Here is an 18,939-nt window from a genome sequence, read left to right on the forward strand (position 1 = left end):
CTTCTGGCGCAACTGGCGACTTCACCGACTTCCCACTGACGCTGGTAGCAGCCCAACAACGGACCAGTGCCTCTTCTCCCTTTATTCCGGTGCCGACAGTAATTGCATCATGTGCCTGTTTTCCCCCGATTACGTTCGGTCGAAGCTTCGGAAGGTGGGCGACAAACGACAGTTCGAAGGCCAAAACATGGAGCGTTGTGTGCGCAAAAACTTCCGTTCCGGTACCGGGAATCGAACCAGGGCCTCCTGGGTGAAAGCCAGGTATCCTAGCCACTAGACCACACCGGATTTGCTCGATAAGCGTCAGGTTTTCTCCGTCTCCTCTCGTATTTCGTGCTGAATCTGGACTCAGTGCAGTTCTCCGTTTGCGAGCATATTTGAGCCTACAGACTGGCATGGCGCACAGCCCGAAATTGACTATTCATTATTTTACTCCTAACAAGGGAAGAGAAAGATCAAAGTTGTACGTTGTCATAATTGGAAATAAACGTATTGACGCTGAGGCGTAGACTCCTTATGGATAACGAACGACAATTAAGTTCGTTCCCTAGCAACAGCAACGCCGTTAATTCAGCCATGATGTACAGCAAATTAAATGCCCGGGTGAGGATCGAACTCACGACCTTAAGATTATGAGACTTACGCGCTACCTACTGCGCTACCGAGGCACGGTGCAAGTAACGTTACAGGAAACTTGGTAAGTCTCTCATATTAGAGATTAGACAGTTCGCGCTTTCTCAAGAATCTGTTGTGTTGCTACACGTGCTTTCCCTACTTGCTAGATTAAACTGCTGCCGCAGCTTTTTTCAACGGAACGCAGCACTGCCTGAGGTTACAGTACATCGCCCTTGCGGCACCTGAACACAGCGGCCTGTTGGGACAGGCCGACGTCAGAGTTCAGAAATAGCATGCGACCGTTCAAGTACGGTCTATTGCGTGCTGCGTGTATGGTTCCTCTCACAGCGAATCCTGCTATACATTCCTGAGGCTGACGCAGCTCAGGCGAGGAATCGGCGCGGCAGCATTATAGCGAGAACAGCAGAACGATGCATCGGCCGGGAATCGAACCCGGGCCGTCCGCATGCTAAGCGAGCATTCACCAATTTTTTTTTTCTTCTCATTTCTTTCGTTGCATTTGTTGGGGGCGGACGTCCGATGGCGCCCGTTCAAGTTCATCGTTGACTCGGTCTTTTATTACAGAGGGCAGATAACTCTCAGACCGAACACGCTGAGCTATCGTGCCGGCAAGCCTTAAGATTATGAGACTTACGCGCTGCCTACTGCACTACTGAGGCACATGCCATTGAACCAGCGATGCTCGTCAAGCTGCCCGTGCTTCCCGAGCACTTTTCTGCAGGGGAAAGTGGGATTGCCACCCAGCGACGTCGGATACAACCGAAAAAAGTGCTACACACGCGGAGTGCTCCACTACACTGCCTTAAAACGAATGCTCATCTCTATCGTGTGAGTAACCTTGCGGCCGCGGCGACTAGTCTTGCCCAAAGACGCAGCGTGCGTGGAGGCGCTACCCGAATGCGTGTGGATGCACCCTCCTACCTCGAAAAGCGCCTGCAGCTACTATCACCGTGGGCCGCTGCTGGCGGGCAGGAAGCCGACACAGCGGGGCGTTGCGAGCAGCGGCTGTGCGGTGGTGGTGTAATGGTGAGCATAGTTGCCTTCCAAGCAGTTGATCCGGGATCGATTCCCGGCCACCGCAAGTGGCGCTAGTTTTTTTCGTATGAGTATGTGAGCCGCGTGCTGTTAAATGAAGGTTTTTTTCGTCGTAGCTCCACGCAGACCATCCTGTAGTATGTCCCGACTTGTCCCGACTTTGCTCGGCTGACGCGAAAGCTGACGCTTGGAATTCGCCCTTATCAAAAGGACAGGCACTATAAACGGCTGTGAGAGGCGAGGTGTGGAGAGGTACCAAAACGACAGGCAATCTGCGAAATTTTCTGCTCGTTGTTCTTAAACAAAAAAAGAAAAATCCGACGCAGTCGGTAGGACTCGAACCTACGCTCCCAGAGGGAATCTGATTTCTAGTCAGACGCCTTAACCACTCGGCCACGACTGCTCGTAACCCAAGTTTCCCAGGAATCGTGAAAAATCCAACCGGTCTGCGCAGAATGTTGACAGGAAACGAACTCCGTGCACTGATTACGGCAGGGCTACCATCGCTACGAGACGAGCCATTACGGAAACGTTAAAATCTCCGCCCGGACAGGGACTTGAACCCTGGACCCTTAGGTTAAAAGCCTAATGCTCTACCGACTGAGCTATCCGGGCTCACGCTCGTTGTGGACGGAGCGGCTGCAAGCAATGTAAATAACTGGAACGCGTTTGTAGGCGTACTACGGTAATTTCTGGCTTCTGGCGCAACTGGCGACTTCACCGACTTCCCACTGACGCTGGTAGCAGCCCAACAACGGACCAGTGCCTCTTCTCCCTTTATTCCGGTGCCGACAGTAATTGCATCATGTGCCTGTTTTCCCCGATTACGTTCGGTCGAAGCTTCGGAAGGTGGGCGACAAACGACAGTTCGAAGGCCAAAACATGGAGCGTTGTGTGCGCAAAAACTTCCGTTCCGGTACCGGGAATCGAACCAGGGCCTCCTGGGTGAAAGCCAGGTATCCTAGCCACTAGACCACACCGGATTTGCTCGATAAGCGTCAGGTTTTCTCCGTCTCCTCTCGTATTTCGTGCTGAATCTGGACTCAGTGCAGTTCTCCGTTTGCGAGCATATTTGAGCCTACAGACTGGCATGGCGCACAGCCCGAAATTGACTATTCATTATTTTACTCCTAACAAGGGAAGAGAAAGATCAAAGTTGTACGTTGTCATAATTGGAAATAAACGTATTGACGCTGAGGCGTAGACTCCTTATGGATAACGAACGACAATTAAGTTCGTTCCCTAGCAACAGCAACGCCGTTAATTCAGCCATGATGTACAGCAAATTAAATGCCCGGGGTGAGGATCGAACTCACGACCTTAAGATTATGAGACTTACGCGCTACCTACTGCGCTACCGAGGCACGGTGCAAGTAACGTTACAGGAAACTTGGTAAGTCTCTCATATTAGAGATTAGACAGTTCGCGCTTTCTCAAGAATCTGTTGTGTTGCTACACGTGCTTTCCCTACTTGCTAGATTAAACTGCTGCCGCAGCTTTTTCAACGGAACGCAGCACTGCCTGAGGTTACAGTACATCGCCCTTGCGGCACCTGAACACAGCGGCCTGTTGGGACAGGCCGACGTCAGAGTTCAGAAATAGCATGCGACCGTTCAAGTACGGTCTATTGCGTGCTGCGTGTATGGTTCCTCTCACAGCGAATCCTGCTATACATTCCTGAGGCTGACGCAGCTCAGGCGAGGAATCGGCGCGGCAGCATTATAGCGAGAACAGCAGAACGATGCATCGGCCGGGAATCGAACCCGGGCCGTCCGCATGCTAAGCGAGCATTCACCAATTTTTTTTTTCTTCTCATTTCTTTCGTTGCATTTGTTGGGGGCGGACGTCCGATGGCGCCCGTTCAAGTTCATCGTTGACTCGGTCTTTTATTACAGAGGGCAGATAACTCTCAGACCGAACACGCTGAGCTATCGTGCCGGCAAGCCTTAAGATTATGAGACTTACGCGCTGCCTACTGCACTACTGAGGCACATGCCATTGAACCAGCGATGCTCGTCAAGCTGCCCGTGCTTCCCGAGCACTTTTCTGCAGGGGAAAGTGGGATTGCCACCCAGCGACGTCGGATACAACCGAAAAAAGTGCTACACACGCGGAGTGCTCCACTACACTGCCTTAAAACGAATGCTCATCTCTATCGTGTGAGTAACCTTGCGGCCGCGGCGACTAGTCTTGCCCAAAGACGCAGCGTGCGTGGAGGCGCTACCCGAATGCGTGTGGATGCACCCTCCTACCTCGAAAAGCGCCTGCAGCTACTATCACCGTGGGCCGCTGCTGGCGGGCAGGAAGCCGACACAGCGGGGCGTTGCGAGCAGCGGCTGTGCGGTGGTGGTGTAATGGTGAGCATAGTTGCCTTCCAAGCAGTTGATCCGGGATCGATTCCCGGCCACCGCAAGTGGCGCTAGTTTTTTTCGTATGAGTATGTGAGCCGCGTGCTGTTAAATGAAGGTTTTTTTCGTCGTAGCTCCACGCAGACCATCCTGTAGTATGTCCCGACTTGTCCCGACTTTGCTCGGCTGACGCGAAAGCTGACGCTTGGAATTCGCCCTTATCAAAAGGACAGGCACTATAAACGGCTGTGAGAGGCGAGGTGTGGAGAGGTACCAAAACGACAGGCAATCTGCGAAATTTTCTGCTCGTTGTTCTTAAACAAAAAAAGAAAAATCCGACGCAGTCGGTAGGACTCGAACCTACGCTCCCAGAGGGAATCTGATTTCTAGTCAGACGCCTTAACCACTCGGCCACGACTGCTCGTAACCCAAGTTTCCCAGGAATCGTGAAAAATCCAACCGGTCTGCGCAGAATGTTGACAGGAAACGAACTCCGTGCACTGATTACGGCAGGGCTACCATCGCTACGAGACGAGCCATTACGGAAACGTTAAAATCTCCGCCCGGACAGGGACTTGAACCCTGGACCCTTAGGTTAAAAGCCTAATGCTCTACCGACTGAGCTATCCGGGCTCACGCTCGTTGTGGACGGAGCGGCTGCAAGCAATGTAAATAACTGGAACGCGTTTGTAGGCGTACTACGGTAATTTCTGGCTTCTGGCGCAACTGGCGACTTCACCGACTTCCCACTGACGCTGGTAGCAGCCCAACAACGGACCAGTGCCTCTTCTCCCTTTATTCCGGTGCCGACAGTAATTGCATCATGTGCCTGTTTTCCCCGATTACGTTCGGTCGAAGCTTCGGAAGGTGGGCGACAAACGACAGTTCGAAGGCCAAAACATGGAGCGTTGTGTGCGCAAAAACTTCCGTTCCGGTACCGGGAATCGAACCAGGGCCTCCTGGGTGAAAGCCAGGTATCCTAGCCACTAGACCACACCGGATTTGCTCGATAAGCGTCAGGTTTTCTCCGTCTCCTCTCGTATTTCGTGCTGAATCTGGACTCAGTGCAGTTCTCCGTTTGCGAGCATATTTGAGCCTACAGACTGGCATGGCGCACAGCCCGAAATTGACTATTCATTATTTTACTCCTAACAAGGGAAGAGAAAGATCAAAGTTGTACGTTGTCATAATTGGAAATAAACGTATTGACGCTGAGGCGTAGACTCCTTATGGATAACGAACGACAATTAAGTTCGTTCCCTAGCAACAGCAACGCCGTTAATTCAGCCATGATGTACAGCAAATTAAATGCCCGGGGTGAGGATCGAACTCACGACCTTAAGATTATGAGACTTACGCGCTACCTACTGCGCTACCGAGGCACGGTGCAAGTAACGTTACAGGAAACTTGGTAAGTCTCTCATATTAGAGATTAGACAGTTCGCGCTTTCTCAAGAATCTGTTGTGTTGCTACACGTGCTTTCCCTACTTGCTAGATTAAACTGCTGCCGCAGCTTTTTCAACGGAACGCAGCACTGCCTGAGGTTACAGTACATCGCCCTTGCGGCACCTGAACACAGCGGCCTGTTGGGACAGGCCGACGTCAGAGTTCAGAAATAGCATGCGACCGTTCAAGTACGGTCTATTGCGTGCTGCGTGTATGGTTCCTCTCACAGCGAATCCTGCTATACATTCCTGAGGCTGACGCAGCTCAGGCGAGGAATCGGCGCGGCAGCATTATAGCGAGAACAGCAGAACGATGCATCGGCCGGGAATCGAACCCGGGCCGTCCGCATGCTAAGCGAGCATTCACCAATTTTTTTTTTCTTCTCATTTCTTTCGTTGCATTTGTTGGGGGCGGACGTCCGATGGCGCCCGTTCAAGTTCATCGTTGACTCGGTCTTTTATTACAGAGGGCAGATAACTCTCAGACCGAACACGCTGAGCTATCGTGCCGGCAAGCCTTAAGATTATGAGACTTACGCGCTGCCTACTGCACTACTGAGGCACATGCCATTGAACCAGCGATGCTCGTCAAGCTGCCCGTGCTTCCCGAGCACTTTTCTGCAGGGGAAAGTGGGATTGCCACCCAGCGACGTCGGATACAACCGAAAAAAGTGCTACACACGCGGAGTGCTCCACTACACTGCCTTAAAACGAATGCTCATCTCTATCGTGTGAGTAACCTTGCGGCCGCGGCGACTAGTCTTGCCCAAAGACGCAGCGTGCGTGGAGGCGCTACCCGAATGCGTGTGGATGCACCCTCCTACCTCGAAAAGCGCCTGCAGCTACTATCACCGTGGGCCGCTGCTGGCGGGCAGGAAGCCGACACAGCGGGGCGTTGCGAGCAGCGGCTGTGCGGTGGTGGTGTAATGGTGAGCATAGTTGCCTTCCAAGCAGTTGATCCGGGATCGATTCCCGGCCACCGCAAGTGGCGCTAGTTTTTTTCGTATGAGTATGTGAGCCGCGTGCTGTTAAATGAAGGTTTTTTTCGTCGTAGCTCCACGCAGACCATCCTGTAGTATGTCCCGACTTGTCCCGACTTTGCTCGGCTGACGCGAAAGCTGACGCTTGGAATTCGCCCTTATCAAAAGGACAGGCACTATAAACGGCTGTGAGAGGCGAGGTGTGGAGAGGTACCAAAACGACAGGCAATCTGCGAAATTTTCTGCTCGTTGTTCTTAAACAAAAAAAGAAAAATCCGACGCAGTCGGTAGGACTCGAACCTACGCTCCCAGAGGGAATCTGATTTCTAGTCAGACGCCTTAACCACTCGGCCACGACTGCTCGTAACCCAAGTTTCCCAGGAATCGTGAAAAATCCAACCGGTCTGCGCAGAATGTTGACAGGAAACGAACTCCGTGCACTGATTACGGCAGGGCTACCATCGCTACGAGACGAGCCATTACGGAAACGTTAAAATCTCCGCCCGGACAGGGACTTGAACCCTGGACCCTTAGGTTAAAAGCCTAATGCTCTACCGACTGAGCTATCCGGGCTCACGCTCGTTGTGGACGGAGCGGCTGCAAGCAATGTAAATAACTGGAACGCGTTTGTAGGCGTACTACGGTAATTTCTGGCTTCTGGCGCAACTGGCGACTTCACCGACTTCCCACTGACGCTGGTAGCAGCCCAACAACGGACCAGTGCCTCTTCTCCCTTTATTCCGGTGCCGACAGTAATTGCATCATGTGCCTGTTTTCCCCGATTACGTTCGGTCGAAGCTTCGGAAGGTGGGCGACAAACGACAGTTCGAAGGCCAAAACATGGAGCGTTGTGTGCGCAAAAACTTCCGTTCCGGTACCGGGAATCGAACCAGGGCCTCCTGGGTGAAAGCCAGGTATCCTAGCCACTAGACCACACCGGATTTGCTCGATAAGCGTCAGGTTTTCTCCGTCTCCTCTCGTATTTCGTGCTGAATCTGGACTCAGTGCAGTTCTCCGTTTGCGAGCATATTTGAGCCTACAGACTGGCATGGCGCACAGCCCGAAATTGACTATTCATTATTTTACTCCTAACAAGGGAAGAGAAAGATCAAAGTTGTACGTTGTCATAATTGGAAATAAACGTATTGACGCTGAGGCGTAGACTCCTTATGGATAACGAACGACAATTAAGTTCGTTCCCTAGCAACAGCAACGCCGTTAATTCAGCCATGATGTACAGCAAATTAAATGCCCGGGGTGAGGATCGAACTCACGACCTTAAGATTATGAGACTTACGCGCTACCTACTGCGCTACCGAGGCACGGTGCAAGTAACGTTACAGGAAACTTGGTAAGTCTCTCATATTAGAGATTAGACAGTTCGCGCTTTCTCAAGAATCTGTTGTGTTGCTACACGTGCTTTCCCTACTTGCTAGATTAAACTGCTGCCGCAGCTTTTTCAACGGAACGCAGCACTGCCTGAGGTTACAGTACATCGCCCTTGCGGCACCTGAACACAGCGGCCTGTTGGGACAGGCCGACGTCAGAGTTCAGAAATAGCATGCGACCGTTCAAGTACGGTCTATTGCGTGCTGCGTGTATGGTTCCTCTCACAGCGAATCCTGCTATACATTCCTGAGGCTGACGCAGCTCAGGCGAGGAATCGGCGCGGCAGCATTATAGCGAGAACAGCAGAACGATGCATCGGCCGGGAATCGAACCCGGGCCGTCCGCATGCTAAGCGAGCATTCACCAATTTTTTTTTTCTTCTCATTTCTTTCGTTGCATTTGTTGGGGGCGGACGTCCGATGGCGCCCGTTCAAGTTCATCGTTGACTCGGTCTTTTATTACAGAGGGCAGATAACTCTCAGACCGAACACGCTGAGCTATCGTGCCGGCAAGCCTTAAGATTATGAGACTTACGCGCTGCCTACTGCACTACTGAGGCACATGCCATTGAACCAGCGATGCTCGTCAAGCTGCCCGTGCTTCCCGAGCACTTTTCTGCAGGGGAAAGTGGGATTGCCACCCAGCGACGTCGGATACAACCGAAAAAAGTGCTACACACGCGGAGTGCTCCACTACACTGCCTTAAAACGAATGCTCATCTCTATCGTGTGAGTAACCTTGCGGCCGCGGCGACTAGTCTTGCCCAAAGACGCAGCGTGCGTGGAGGCGCTACCCGAATGCGTGTGGATGCACCCTCCTACCTCGAAAAGCGCCTGCAGCTACTATCACCGTGGGCCGCTGCTGGCGGGCAGGAAGCCGACACAGCGGGGCGTTGCGAGCAGCGGCTGTGCGGTGGTGGTGTAATGGTGAGCATAGTTGCCTTCCAAGCAGTTGATCCGGGATCGATTCCCGGCCACCGCAAGTGGCGCTAGTTTTTTTCGTATGAGTATGTGAGCCGCGTGCTGTTAAATGAAGGTTTTTTTCGTCGTAGCTCCACGCAGACCATCCTGTAGTATGTCCCGACTTGTCCCGACTTTGCTCGGCTGACGCGAAAGCTGACGCTTGGAATTCGCCCTTATCAAAAGGACAGGCACTATAAACGGCTGTGAGAGGCGAGGTGTGGAGAGGTACCAAAACGACAGGCAATCTGCGAAATTTTCTGCTCGTTGTTCTTAAACAAAAAAAGAAAAATCCGACGCAGTCGGTAGGACTCGAACCTACGCTCCCAGAGGGAATCTGATTTCTAGTCAGACGCCTTAACCACTCGGCCACGACTGCTCGTAACCCAAGTTTCCCAGGAATCGTGAAAAATCCAACCGGTCTGCGCAGAATGTTGACAGGAAACGAACTCCGTGCACTGATTACGGCAGGGCTACCATCGCTACGAGACGAGCCATTACGGAAACGTTAAAATCTCCGCCCGGACAGGGACTTGAACCCTGGACCCTTAGGTTAAAAGCCTAATGCTCTACCGACTGAGCTATCCGGGCTCACGCTCGTTGTGGACGGAGCGGCTGCAAGCAATGTAAATAACTGGAACGCGTTTGTAGGCGTACTACGGTAATTTCTGGCTTCTGGCGCAACTGGCGACTTCACCGACTTCCCACTGACGCTGGTAGCAGCCCAACAACGGACCAGTGCCTCTTCTCCCTTTATTCCGGTGCCGACAGTAATTGCATCATGTGCCTGTTTTCCCCGATTACGTTCGGTCGAAGCTTCGGAAGGTGGGCGACAAACGACAGTTCGAAGGCCAAAACATGGAGCGTTGTGTGCGCAAAAACTTCCGTTCCGGTACCGGGAATCGAACCAGGGCCTCCTGGGTGAAAGCCAGGTATCCTAGCCACTAGACCACACCGGATTTGCTCGATAAGCGTCAGGTTTTCTCCGTCTCCTCTCGTATTTCGTGCTGAATCTGGACTCAGTGCAGTTCTCCGTTTGCGAGCATATTTGAGCCTACAGACTGGCATGGCGCACAGCCCGAAATTGACTATTCATTATTTTACTCCTAACAAGGGAAGAGAAAGATCAAAGTTGTACGTTGTCATAATTGGAAATAAACGTATTGACGCTGAGGCGTAGACTCCTTATGGATAACGAACGACAATTAAGTTCGTTCCCTAGCAACAGCAACGCCGTTAATTCAGCCATGATGTACAGCAAATTAAATGCCCGGGGTGAGGATCGAACTCACGACCTTAAGATTATGAGACTTACGCGCTACCTACTGCGCTACCGAGGCACGGTGCAAGTAACGTTACAGGAAACTTGGTAAGTCTCTCATATTAGAGATTAGACAGTTCGCGCTTTCTCAAGAATCTGTTGTGTTGCTACACGTGCTTTCCCTACTTGCTAGATTAAACTGCTGCCGCAGCTTTTTCAACGGAACGCAGCACTGCCTGAGGTTACAGTACATCGCCCTTGCGGCACCTGAACACAGCGGCCTGTTGGGACAGGCCGACGTCAGAGTTCAGAAATAGCATGCGACCGTTCAAGTACGGTCTATTGCGTGCTGCGTGTATGGTTCCTCTCACAGCGAATCCTGCTATACATTCCTGAGGCTGACGCAGCTCAGGCGAGGAATCGGCGCGGCAGCATTATAGCGAGAACAGCAGAACGATGCATCGGCCGGGAATCGAACCCGGGCCGTCCGCATGCTAAGCGAGCATTCACCAATTTTTTTTTTCTTCTCATTTCTTTCGTTGCATTTGTTGGGGGCGGACGTCCGATGGCGCCCGTTCAAGTTCATCGTTGACTCGGTCTTTTATTACAGAGGGCAGATAACTCTCAGACCGAACACGCTGAGCTATCGTGCCGGCAAGCCTTAAGATTATGAGACTTACGCGCTGCCTACTGCACTACTGAGGCACATGCCATTGAACCAGCGATGCTCGTCAAGCTGCCCGTGCTTCCCGAGCACTTTTCTGCAGGGGAAAGTGGGATTGCCACCCAGCGACGTCGGATACAACCGAAAAAAGTGCTACACACGCGGAGTGCTCCACTACACTGCCTTAAAACGAATGCTCATCTCTATCGTGTGAGTAACCTTGCGGCCGCGGCGACTAGTCTTGCCCAAAGACGCAGCGTGCGTGGAGGCGCTACCCGAATGCGTGTGGATGCACCCTCCTACCTCGAAAAGCGCCTGCAGCTACTATCACCGTGGGCCGCTGCTGGCGGGCAGGAAGCCGACACAGCGGGGCGTTGCGAGCAGCGGCTGTGCGGTGGTGGTGTAATGGTGAGCATAGTTGCCTTCCAAGCAGTTGATCCGGGATCGATTCCCGGCCACCGCAAGTGGCGCTAGTTTTTTTCGTATGAGTATGTGAGCCGCGTGCTGTTAAATGAAGGTTTTTTTCGTCGTAGCTCCACGCAGACCATCCTGTAGTATGTCCCGACTTGTCCCGACTTTGCTCGGCTGACGCGAAAGCTGACGCTTGGAATTCGCCCTTATCAAAAGGACAGGCACTATAAACGGCTGTGAGAGGCGAGGTGTGGAGAGGTACCAAAACGACAGGCAATCTGCGAAATTTTCTGCTCGTTGTTCTTAAACAAAAAAAGAAAAATCCGACGCAGTCGGTAGGACTCGAACCTACGCTCCCAGAGGGAATCTGATTTCTAGTCAGACGCCTTAACCACTCGGCCACGACTGCTCGTAACCCAAGTTTCCCAGGAATCGTGAAAAATCCAACCGGTCTGCGCAGAATGTTGACAGGAAACGAACTCCGTGCACTGATTACGGCAGGGCTACCATCGCTACGAGACGAGCCATTACGGAAACGTTAAAATCTCCGCCCGGACAGGGACTTGAACCCTGGACCCTTAGGTTAAAAGCCTAATGCTCTACCGACTGAGCTATCCGGGCTCACGCTCGTTGTGGACGGAGCGGCTGCAAGCAATGTAAATAACTGGAACGCGTTTGTAGGCGTACTACGGTAATTTCTGGCTTCTGGCGCAACTGGCGACTTCACCGACTTCCCACTGACGCTGGTAGCAGCCCAACAACGGACCAGTGCCTCTTCTCCCTTTATTCCGGTGCCGACAGTAATTGCATCATGTGCCTGTTTTCCCCGATTACGTTCGGTCGAAGCTTCGGAAGGTGGGCGACAAACGACAGTTCGAAGGCCAAAACATGGAGCGTTGTGTGCGCAAAAACTTCCGTTCCGGTACCGGGAATCGAACCAGGGCCTCCTGGGTGAAAGCCAGGTATCCTAGCCACTAGACCACACCGGATTTGCTCGATAAGCGTCAGGTTTTCTCCGTCTCCTCTCGTATTTCGTGCTGAATCTGGACTCAGTGCAGTTCTCCGTTTGCGAGCATATTTGAGCCTACAGACTGGCATGGCGCACAGCCCGAAATTGACTATTCATTATTTTACTCCTAACAAGGGAAGAGAAAGATCAAAGTTGTACGTTGTCATAATTGGAAATAAACGTATTGACGCTGAGGCGTAGACTCCTTATGGATAACGAACGACAATTAAGTTCGTTCCCTAGCAACAGCAACGCCGTTAATTCAGCCATGATGTACAGCAAATTAAATGCCCGGGGTGAGGATCGAACTCACGACCTTAAGATTATGAGACTTACGCGCTACCTACTGCGCTACCGAGGCACGGTGCAAGTAACGTTACAGGAAACTTGGTAAGTCTCTCATATTAGAGATTAGACAGTTCGCGCTTTCTCAAGAATCTGTTGTGTTGCTACACGTGCTTTCCCTACTTGCTAGATTAAACTGCTGCCGCAGCTTTTTCAACGGAACGCAGCACTGCCTGAGGTTACAGTACATCGCCCTTGCGGCACCTGAACACAGCGGCCTGTTGGGACAGGCCGACGTCAGAGTTCAGAAATAGCATGCGACCGTTCAAGTACGGTCTATTGCGTGCTGCGTGTATGGTTCCTCTCACAGCGAATCCTGCTATACATTCCTGAGGCTGACGCAGCTCAGGCGAGGAATCGGCGCGGCAGCATTATAGCGAGAACAGCAGAACGATGCATCGGCCGGGAATCGAACCCGGGCCGTCCGCATGCTAAGCGAGCATTCACCAATTTTTTTTTTCTTCTCATTTCTTTCGTTGCATTTGTTGGGGGCGGACGTCCGATGGCGCCCGTTCAAGTTCATCGTTGACTCGGTCTTTTATTACAGAGGGCAGATAACTCTCAGACCGAACACGCTGAGCTATCGTGCCGGCAAGCCTTAAGATTATGAGACTTACGCGCTGCCTACTGCACTACTGAGGCACATGCCATTGAACCAGCGATGCTCGTCAAGCTGCCCGTGCTTCCCGAGCACTTTTCTGCAGGGGAAAGTGGGATTGCCACCCAGCGACGTCGGATACAACCGAAAAAAGTGCTACACACGCGGAGTGCTCCACTACACTGCCTTAAAACGAATGCTCATCTCTATCGTGTGAGTAACCTTGCGGCCGCGGCGACTAGTCTTGCCCAAAGACGCAGCGTGCGTGGAGGCGCTACCCGAATGCGTGTGGATGCACCCTCCTACCTCGAAAAGCGCCTGCAGCTACTATCACCGTGGGCCGCTGCTGGCGGGCAGGAAGCCGACACAGCGGGGCGTTGCGAGCAGCGGCTGTGCGGTGGTGGTGTAATGGTGAGCATAGTTGCCTTCCAAGCAGTTGATCCGGGATCGATTCCCGGCCACCGCAAGTGGCGCTAGTTTTTTTCGTATGAGTATGTGAGCCGCGTGCTGTTAAATGAAGGTTTTTTTCGTCGTAGCTCCACGCAGACCATCCTGTAGTATGTCCCGACTTGTCCCGACTTTGCTCGGCTGACGCGAAAGCTGACGCTTGGAATTCGCCCTTATCAAAAGGACAGGCACTATAAACGGCTGTGAGAGGCGAGGTGTGGAGAGGTACCAAAACGACAGGCAATCTGCGAAATTTTCTGCTCGTTGTTCTTAAACAAAAAAAGAAAAATCCGACGCAGTCGGTAGGACTCGAACCTACGCTCCCAGAGGGAATCTGATTTCTAGTCAGACGCCTTAACCACTCGGCCACGACTGCTCGTAACCCAAGTTTCCCAGGAATCGTGAAAAATCCAACCGGTCTGCGCAGAATGTTGACAGGAAACGAACTCCGTGCACTGATTACGGCAGGGCTACCATCGCTACGAGACGAGCCATTACGGAAACGTTAAAATCTCCGCCCGGACAGGGACTTGAACCCTGGACCCTTAGGTTAAAAGCCTAATGCTCTACCGACTGAGCTATCCGGGCTCACGCTCGTTGTGGACGGAGCGGCTGCAAGCAATGTAAATAACTGGAACGCGTTTGTAGGCGTACTACGGTAATTTCTGGCTTCTGGCGCAACTGGCGACTTCACCGACTTCCCACTGACGCTGGTAGCAGCCCAACAACGGACCAGTGCCTCTTCTCCCTTTATTCCGGTGCCGACAGTAATTGCATCATGTGCCTGTTTTCCCCGATTACGTTCGGTCGAAGCTTCGGAAGGTGGGCGACAAACGACAGTTCGAAGGCCAAAACATGGAGCGTTGTGTGCGCAAAAACTTCCGTTCCGGTACCGGGAATCGAACCAGGGCCTCCTGGGTGAAAGCCAGGTATCCTAGCCACTAGACCACACCGGATTTGCTCGATAAGCGTCAGGTTTTCTCCGTCTCCTCTCGTATTTCGTGCTGAATCTGGACTCAGTGCAGTTCTCCGTTTGCGAGCATATTTGAGCCTACAGACTGGCATGGCGCACAGCCCGAAATTGACTATTCATTATTTTACTCCTAACAAGGGAAGAGAAAGATCAAAGTTGTACGTTGTCATAATTGGAAATAAACGTATTGACGCTGAGGCGTAGACTCCTTATGGATAACGAACGACAATTAAGTTCGTTCCCTAGCAACAGCAACGCCGTTAATTCAGCCATGATGTACAGCAAATTAAATGCCCGGGGTGAGGATCGAACTCACGACCTTAAGATTATGAGACTTACGCGCTACCTACTGCGCTACCGAGGCACGGTGCAAGTAACGTTACAGGAAACTTGGTAAGTCTCTCATATTAGAGATTAGACAGTTCGCGCTTTCTCAAGAATCTGTTGTGTTGCTACACGTGCTTTCCCTACTTGCTAGATTAAACTGCTGCCGCAGCTTTTTCAACGGAACGCAGCACTGCCTGAGGTTACAGTACATCGCCCTTGCGGCACCTGAACACAGCGGCCTGTTGGGACAGGCCGACGTCAGAGTTCAGAAATAGCATGCGACCGTTCAAGTACGGTCTATTGCGTGCTGCGTGTATGGTTCCTCTCACAGCGAATCCTGCTATACATTCCTGAGGCTGACGCAGCTCAGGCGAGGAATCGGCGCGGCAGCATTATAGCGAGAACAGCAGAACGATGCATCGGCCGGGAATCGAACCCGGGCCGTCCGCATGCTAAGCGAGCATTCACCAATTTTTTTTTTCTTCTCATTTCTTTCGTTGCATTTGTTGGGGGCGGACGTCCGATGGCGCCCGTTCAAGTTCATCGTTGACTCGGTCTTTTATTACAGAGGGCAGATAACTCTCAGACCGAACACGCTGAGCTATCGTGCCGGCAAGCCTTAAGATTATGAGACTTACGCGCTGCCTACTGCACTACTGAGGCACATGCCATTGAACCAGCGATGCTCGTCAAGCTGCCCGTGCTTCCCGAGCACTTTTCTGCAGGGGAAAGTGGGATTGCCACCCAGCGACGTCGGATACAACCGAAAAAAGTGCTACACACGCGGAGTGCTCCACTACACTGCCTTAAAACGAATGCTCATCTCTATCGTGTGAGTAACCTTGCGGCCGCGGCGACTAGTCTTGCCCAAAGACGCAGCGTGCGTGGAGGCGCTACCCGAATGCGTGTGGATGCACCCTCCTACCTCGAAAAGCGCCTGCAGCTACTATCACCGTGGGCCGCTGCTGGCGGGCAGGAAGCCGACACAGCGGGGCGTTGCGAGCAGCGGCTGTGCGGTGGTGGTGTAATGGTGAGCATAGTTGCCTTCCAAGCAGTTGATCCGGGATCGATTCCCGGCCACCGCAAGTGGCGCTAGTTTTTTTCGTATGAGTATGTGAGCCGCGTGCTGTTAAATGAAGGTTTTTTTCGTCGTAGCTCCACGCAGACCATCCTGTAGTATGTCCCGACTTGTCCCGACTTTGCTCGGCTGACGCGAAAGCTGACGCTTGGAATTCGCCCTTATCAAAAGGACAGGCACTATAAACGGCTGTGAGAGGCGAGGTGTGGAGAGGTACCAAAACGACAGGCAATCTGCGAAATTTTCTGCTCGTTGTTCTTAAACAAAAAAAGAAAAATCCGACGCAGTCGGTAGGACTCGAACCTACGCTCCCAGAGGGAATCTGATTTCTAGTCAGACGCCTTAACCACTCGGCCACGACTGCTCGTAACCCAAGTTTCCCAGGAATCGTGAAAAATCCAACCGGTCTGCGCAGAATGTTGACAGGAAACGAACTCCGTGCACTGATTACGGCAGGGCTACCATCGCTACGAGACGAGCCATTACGGAAACGTTAAAATCTCCGCCCGGACAGGGACTTGAACCCTGGACCCTTAGGTTAAAAGCCTAATGCTCTACCGACTGAGCTATCCGGGCTCACGCTCGTTGTGGACGGAGCGGCTGCAAGCAATGTAAATAACTGGAACGCGTTTGTAGGCGTACTACGGTAATTTCTGGCTTCTGGCGCAACTGGCGACTTCACCGACTTCCCACTGACGCTGGTAGCAGCCCAACAACGGACCAGTGCCTCTTCTCCCTTTATTCCGGTGCCGACAGTAATTGCATCATGTGCCTGTTTTCCCCGATTACGTTCGGTCGAAGCTTCGGAAGGTGGGCGACAAACGACAGTTCGAAGGCCAAAACATGGAGCGTTGTGTGCGCAAAAACTTCCGTTCCGGTACCGGGAATCGAACCAGGGCCTCCTGGGTGAAAGCCAGGTATCCTAGCCACTAGACCACACCGGATTTGCTCGATAAGCGTCAGGTTTTCTCCGTCTCCTCTCGTATTTCGTGCTGAATCTGGACTCAGTGCAGTTCTCCGTTTGCGAGCATATTTGAGCCTACAGACTGGCATGGCGCACAGCCCGAAATTGACTATTCATTATTTTACTCCTAACAAGGGAAGAGAAAGATCAAAGTTGTACGTTGTCATAATTGGAAATAAACGTATTGACGCTGAGGCGTAGACTCCTTATGGATAACGAACGACAATTAAGTTCGTTCCCTAGCAACAGCAACGCCGTTAATTCAGCCATGATGTACAGCAAATTAAATGCCCGGGGTGAGGATCGAACTCACGACCTTAAGATTATGAGACTTACGCGCTACCTACTGCGCTACCGAGGCACGGTGCAAGTAACGTTACAGGAAACTTGGTAAGTCTCTCATATTAGAGATTAGACAGTTCGCGCTTTCTCAAGAATCTGTTGTGTTGCTACACGTGCTTTCCCTACTTGCTAGATTAAACTGCTGCCGCAGCTTTTTCAACGGAACGCAGCACTGCCTGAGGTTACAGTACATCGCCCTTGCGGCACCTGAACACAGCGGCCTGTTGGGACAGGCCGACGTCAGAGTTCAGAAATAGCATGCGACCGTTCAAGTACGGTCTATTGCGTGCTGCGTGTATGGTTCCTCTCACAGCGAATCCTGCTATACATTCCTGAGGCTGACGCAGCTCAGGCGAGGAATCGGCGCGGCAGCATTATAGCGAGAACAGCAGAACGATGCATCGGCCGGGAATCGAACCCGGGCCGTCCGCATGCTAAGCGAGCATTCACCAATTTTTTTTTTCTTCTCATTTCTTTCGTTGCATTTGTTGGGGGCGGACGTCCGATGGCGCCCGTTCAAGTTCATCGTTAACTCGGTCTTTTATTACAGAGGGCAGATAACTCTCAGACCGAACACGCTGAGCTATCGTGCCGGCAAGCCTTAAGATTATGAGACTTACGCGCTGCCTACTGCACTACTGAGGCACATGCCATTGAACCAGCGATGCTCGTCAAGCTGCCCGTGCTTCCCGAGCACTTTTCTGCAGGGGAAAGTGGGATTGCCACCCAGCGACGTCGGATACAACCGAAAAAAGTGCTACACACGCGGAGTGCTCCACTACACTGCCTTAAAACGAATGCTCATCTCTATCGTGTGAGTAACCTTGCGGCCGCGGCGACTAGTCTTGCCCAAAGACGCAGCGTGCGTGGAGGCGCTACCCGAATGCGTGTGGATGCACCCTCCTACCTCGAAAAGCGCCTGCAGCTACTATCACCGTGGGCCGCTGCTGGCGGGCAGGAAGCCGACACAGCGGGGCGTTGCGAGCAGCGGCTGTGCGGTGGTGGTGTAATGGTGAGCATAGTTGCCTTCCAAGCAGTTGATCCGGGATCGATTCCCGGCCACCGCAAGTGGCGCTAGTTTTTTTCGTATGAGTATGTGAGCCGCGTGCTGTTAAATGAAGGTTTTTTTCGTCGTAGCTCCACGCAGACCATCCTGTAGTATGTCCCGACTTGTCCCGACTTTGCTCGGCTGACGCGAAAGCTGACGCTTGGAATTCGCCCTTATCAAAAGGACAGGCACTATAAACGGCTGTGAGAGGCGAGGTGTGGAGAGGTACCAAAACGACAGGCAATCTGCGAAATTTTCTGCTCGTTGTTCTTAAACAAAAAAAGAAAAATCCGACGCAGTCGGTAGGACTCGAACCTACGCTCCCAGAGGGAATCTGATTTCTAGTCAGACGCCTTAACCACTCGGCCACGACTGCTCGTAACCCAAGTTTCCCAGGAATCGTGAAAAATCCAACCGGTCTGCGCAGAATGTTGACAGGAAACGAACTCCGTGCACTGATTACGGCAGGGCTACCATCGCTACGAGACGAGCCATTACGGAAACGTTAAAATCTCCGCCCGGACAGGGACTTGAACCCTGGACCCTTAGGTTAAAAGCCTAATGCTCTACCGACTGAGCTATCCGGGCTCACGCTCGTTGTGGACGGAGCGGCTGCAAGCAATGTAAATAACTGGAACGCGTTTGTAGGCGTACTACGGTAATTTCTGGCTTCTGGCGC

The 18,939-nt window shown here is 52.3% G+C and overlaps 40 non-coding genes across 40 annotated transcripts; 8 read left to right on the top strand and 32 right to left on the bottom strand.

Moving 5' to 3' along the window:
* Window positions 1-216: 216 nt before the first annotated feature.
* Trnae-uuc lies at window positions 217-288 on the bottom strand. The gene has a single exon. It is a non-coding gene; the product is annotated as a tRNA-Glu (tRNA).
* A 307-nt stretch (window positions 289-595) lies between these two features.
* Trnam-cau lies at window positions 596-669 on the bottom strand. Its single transcript has one exon. It is a non-coding gene; the product is annotated as a tRNA-Met (tRNA).
* Window positions 670-1,645: 976 nt separating this feature from the next.
* On the top strand, window positions 1,646-1,717 carry Trnag-ucc. Its single transcript has one exon. It is a non-coding gene; the product is annotated as a tRNA-Gly (tRNA).
* Window positions 1,718-1,992: 275 nt separating this feature from the next.
* On the bottom strand, window positions 1,993-2,074 carry Trnas-aga. Its single transcript has one exon. It is a non-coding gene; the product is annotated as a tRNA-Ser (tRNA).
* Window positions 2,075-2,213: 139 nt separating this feature from the next.
* On the bottom strand, window positions 2,214-2,286 carry Trnak-uuu. Its single transcript has one exon. It is a non-coding gene; the product is annotated as a tRNA-Lys (tRNA).
* A 296-nt stretch (window positions 2,287-2,582) lies between these two features.
* Trnae-uuc lies at window positions 2,583-2,654 on the bottom strand. Its single transcript has one exon. It is a non-coding gene; the product is annotated as a tRNA-Glu (tRNA).
* A 308-nt stretch (window positions 2,655-2,962) lies between these two features.
* Window positions 2,963-3,035, bottom strand: Trnam-cau. Its single transcript has one exon. It is a non-coding gene; the product is annotated as a tRNA-Met (tRNA).
* A 976-nt stretch (window positions 3,036-4,011) lies between these two features.
* Window positions 4,012-4,083, top strand: Trnag-ucc. The gene has a single exon. It is a non-coding gene; the product is annotated as a tRNA-Gly (tRNA).
* A 275-nt stretch (window positions 4,084-4,358) lies between these two features.
* Window positions 4,359-4,440, bottom strand: Trnas-aga. The gene has a single exon. It is a non-coding gene; the product is annotated as a tRNA-Ser (tRNA).
* A 139-nt stretch (window positions 4,441-4,579) lies between these two features.
* Trnak-uuu lies at window positions 4,580-4,652 on the bottom strand. Its single transcript has one exon. It is a non-coding gene; the product is annotated as a tRNA-Lys (tRNA).
* A 296-nt stretch (window positions 4,653-4,948) lies between these two features.
* Window positions 4,949-5,020, bottom strand: Trnae-uuc. The gene has a single exon. It is a non-coding gene; the product is annotated as a tRNA-Glu (tRNA).
* Window positions 5,021-5,328: 308 nt separating this feature from the next.
* Window positions 5,329-5,401, bottom strand: Trnam-cau. The gene has a single exon. It is a non-coding gene; the product is annotated as a tRNA-Met (tRNA).
* Window positions 5,402-6,377: 976 nt separating this feature from the next.
* Trnag-ucc lies at window positions 6,378-6,449 on the top strand. Its single transcript has one exon. It is a non-coding gene; the product is annotated as a tRNA-Gly (tRNA).
* Window positions 6,450-6,724: 275 nt separating this feature from the next.
* Window positions 6,725-6,806, bottom strand: Trnas-aga. Its single transcript has one exon. It is a non-coding gene; the product is annotated as a tRNA-Ser (tRNA).
* Window positions 6,807-6,945: 139 nt separating this feature from the next.
* On the bottom strand, window positions 6,946-7,018 carry Trnak-uuu. Its single transcript has one exon. It is a non-coding gene; the product is annotated as a tRNA-Lys (tRNA).
* Window positions 7,019-7,314: 296 nt separating this feature from the next.
* Trnae-uuc lies at window positions 7,315-7,386 on the bottom strand. Its single transcript has one exon. It is a non-coding gene; the product is annotated as a tRNA-Glu (tRNA).
* Window positions 7,387-7,694: 308 nt separating this feature from the next.
* Window positions 7,695-7,767, bottom strand: Trnam-cau. Its single transcript has one exon. It is a non-coding gene; the product is annotated as a tRNA-Met (tRNA).
* A 976-nt stretch (window positions 7,768-8,743) lies between these two features.
* On the top strand, window positions 8,744-8,815 carry Trnag-ucc. The gene has a single exon. It is a non-coding gene; the product is annotated as a tRNA-Gly (tRNA).
* A 275-nt stretch (window positions 8,816-9,090) lies between these two features.
* Trnas-aga lies at window positions 9,091-9,172 on the bottom strand. Its single transcript has one exon. It is a non-coding gene; the product is annotated as a tRNA-Ser (tRNA).
* Window positions 9,173-9,311: 139 nt separating this feature from the next.
* Window positions 9,312-9,384, bottom strand: Trnak-uuu. Its single transcript has one exon. It is a non-coding gene; the product is annotated as a tRNA-Lys (tRNA).
* Window positions 9,385-9,680: 296 nt separating this feature from the next.
* Trnae-uuc lies at window positions 9,681-9,752 on the bottom strand. The gene has a single exon. It is a non-coding gene; the product is annotated as a tRNA-Glu (tRNA).
* A 308-nt stretch (window positions 9,753-10,060) lies between these two features.
* Trnam-cau lies at window positions 10,061-10,133 on the bottom strand. The gene has a single exon. It is a non-coding gene; the product is annotated as a tRNA-Met (tRNA).
* A 976-nt stretch (window positions 10,134-11,109) lies between these two features.
* Window positions 11,110-11,181, top strand: Trnag-ucc. The gene has a single exon. It is a non-coding gene; the product is annotated as a tRNA-Gly (tRNA).
* Window positions 11,182-11,456: 275 nt separating this feature from the next.
* Window positions 11,457-11,538, bottom strand: Trnas-aga. The gene has a single exon. It is a non-coding gene; the product is annotated as a tRNA-Ser (tRNA).
* A 139-nt stretch (window positions 11,539-11,677) lies between these two features.
* On the bottom strand, window positions 11,678-11,750 carry Trnak-uuu. The gene has a single exon. It is a non-coding gene; the product is annotated as a tRNA-Lys (tRNA).
* A 296-nt stretch (window positions 11,751-12,046) lies between these two features.
* Window positions 12,047-12,118, bottom strand: Trnae-uuc. Its single transcript has one exon. It is a non-coding gene; the product is annotated as a tRNA-Glu (tRNA).
* Window positions 12,119-12,426: 308 nt separating this feature from the next.
* On the bottom strand, window positions 12,427-12,499 carry Trnam-cau. Its single transcript has one exon. It is a non-coding gene; the product is annotated as a tRNA-Met (tRNA).
* A 976-nt stretch (window positions 12,500-13,475) lies between these two features.
* On the top strand, window positions 13,476-13,547 carry Trnag-ucc. The gene has a single exon. It is a non-coding gene; the product is annotated as a tRNA-Gly (tRNA).
* Window positions 13,548-13,822: 275 nt separating this feature from the next.
* Window positions 13,823-13,904, bottom strand: Trnas-aga. Its single transcript has one exon. It is a non-coding gene; the product is annotated as a tRNA-Ser (tRNA).
* A 139-nt stretch (window positions 13,905-14,043) lies between these two features.
* Trnak-uuu lies at window positions 14,044-14,116 on the bottom strand. Its single transcript has one exon. It is a non-coding gene; the product is annotated as a tRNA-Lys (tRNA).
* A 296-nt stretch (window positions 14,117-14,412) lies between these two features.
* On the bottom strand, window positions 14,413-14,484 carry Trnae-uuc. Its single transcript has one exon. It is a non-coding gene; the product is annotated as a tRNA-Glu (tRNA).
* A 308-nt stretch (window positions 14,485-14,792) lies between these two features.
* Window positions 14,793-14,865, bottom strand: Trnam-cau. The gene has a single exon. It is a non-coding gene; the product is annotated as a tRNA-Met (tRNA).
* A 976-nt stretch (window positions 14,866-15,841) lies between these two features.
* Window positions 15,842-15,913, top strand: Trnag-ucc. Its single transcript has one exon. It is a non-coding gene; the product is annotated as a tRNA-Gly (tRNA).
* Window positions 15,914-16,188: 275 nt separating this feature from the next.
* Trnas-aga lies at window positions 16,189-16,270 on the bottom strand. The gene has a single exon. It is a non-coding gene; the product is annotated as a tRNA-Ser (tRNA).
* Window positions 16,271-16,409: 139 nt separating this feature from the next.
* Trnak-uuu lies at window positions 16,410-16,482 on the bottom strand. Its single transcript has one exon. It is a non-coding gene; the product is annotated as a tRNA-Lys (tRNA).
* Window positions 16,483-16,778: 296 nt separating this feature from the next.
* Window positions 16,779-16,850, bottom strand: Trnae-uuc. Its single transcript has one exon. It is a non-coding gene; the product is annotated as a tRNA-Glu (tRNA).
* A 308-nt stretch (window positions 16,851-17,158) lies between these two features.
* Window positions 17,159-17,231, bottom strand: Trnam-cau. The gene has a single exon. It is a non-coding gene; the product is annotated as a tRNA-Met (tRNA).
* Window positions 17,232-18,207: 976 nt separating this feature from the next.
* On the top strand, window positions 18,208-18,279 carry Trnag-ucc. The gene has a single exon. It is a non-coding gene; the product is annotated as a tRNA-Gly (tRNA).
* Window positions 18,280-18,554: 275 nt separating this feature from the next.
* On the bottom strand, window positions 18,555-18,636 carry Trnas-aga. The gene has a single exon. It is a non-coding gene; the product is annotated as a tRNA-Ser (tRNA).
* Window positions 18,637-18,775: 139 nt separating this feature from the next.
* On the bottom strand, window positions 18,776-18,848 carry Trnak-uuu. Its single transcript has one exon. It is a non-coding gene; the product is annotated as a tRNA-Lys (tRNA).
* Between the last annotated feature and the right edge of the window lie 91 nt (window positions 18,849-18,939).

Source organism: Schistocerca piceifrons, unplaced genomic scaffold (assembly GCF_021461385.2).
Source record: "Schistocerca piceifrons isolate TAMUIC-IGC-003096 unplaced genomic scaffold, iqSchPice1.1 HiC_scaffold_1423, whole genome shotgun sequence".
Lineage (NCBI taxonomy): Eukaryota > Metazoa > Arthropoda > Insecta > Orthoptera > Acrididae > Schistocerca > Schistocerca piceifrons.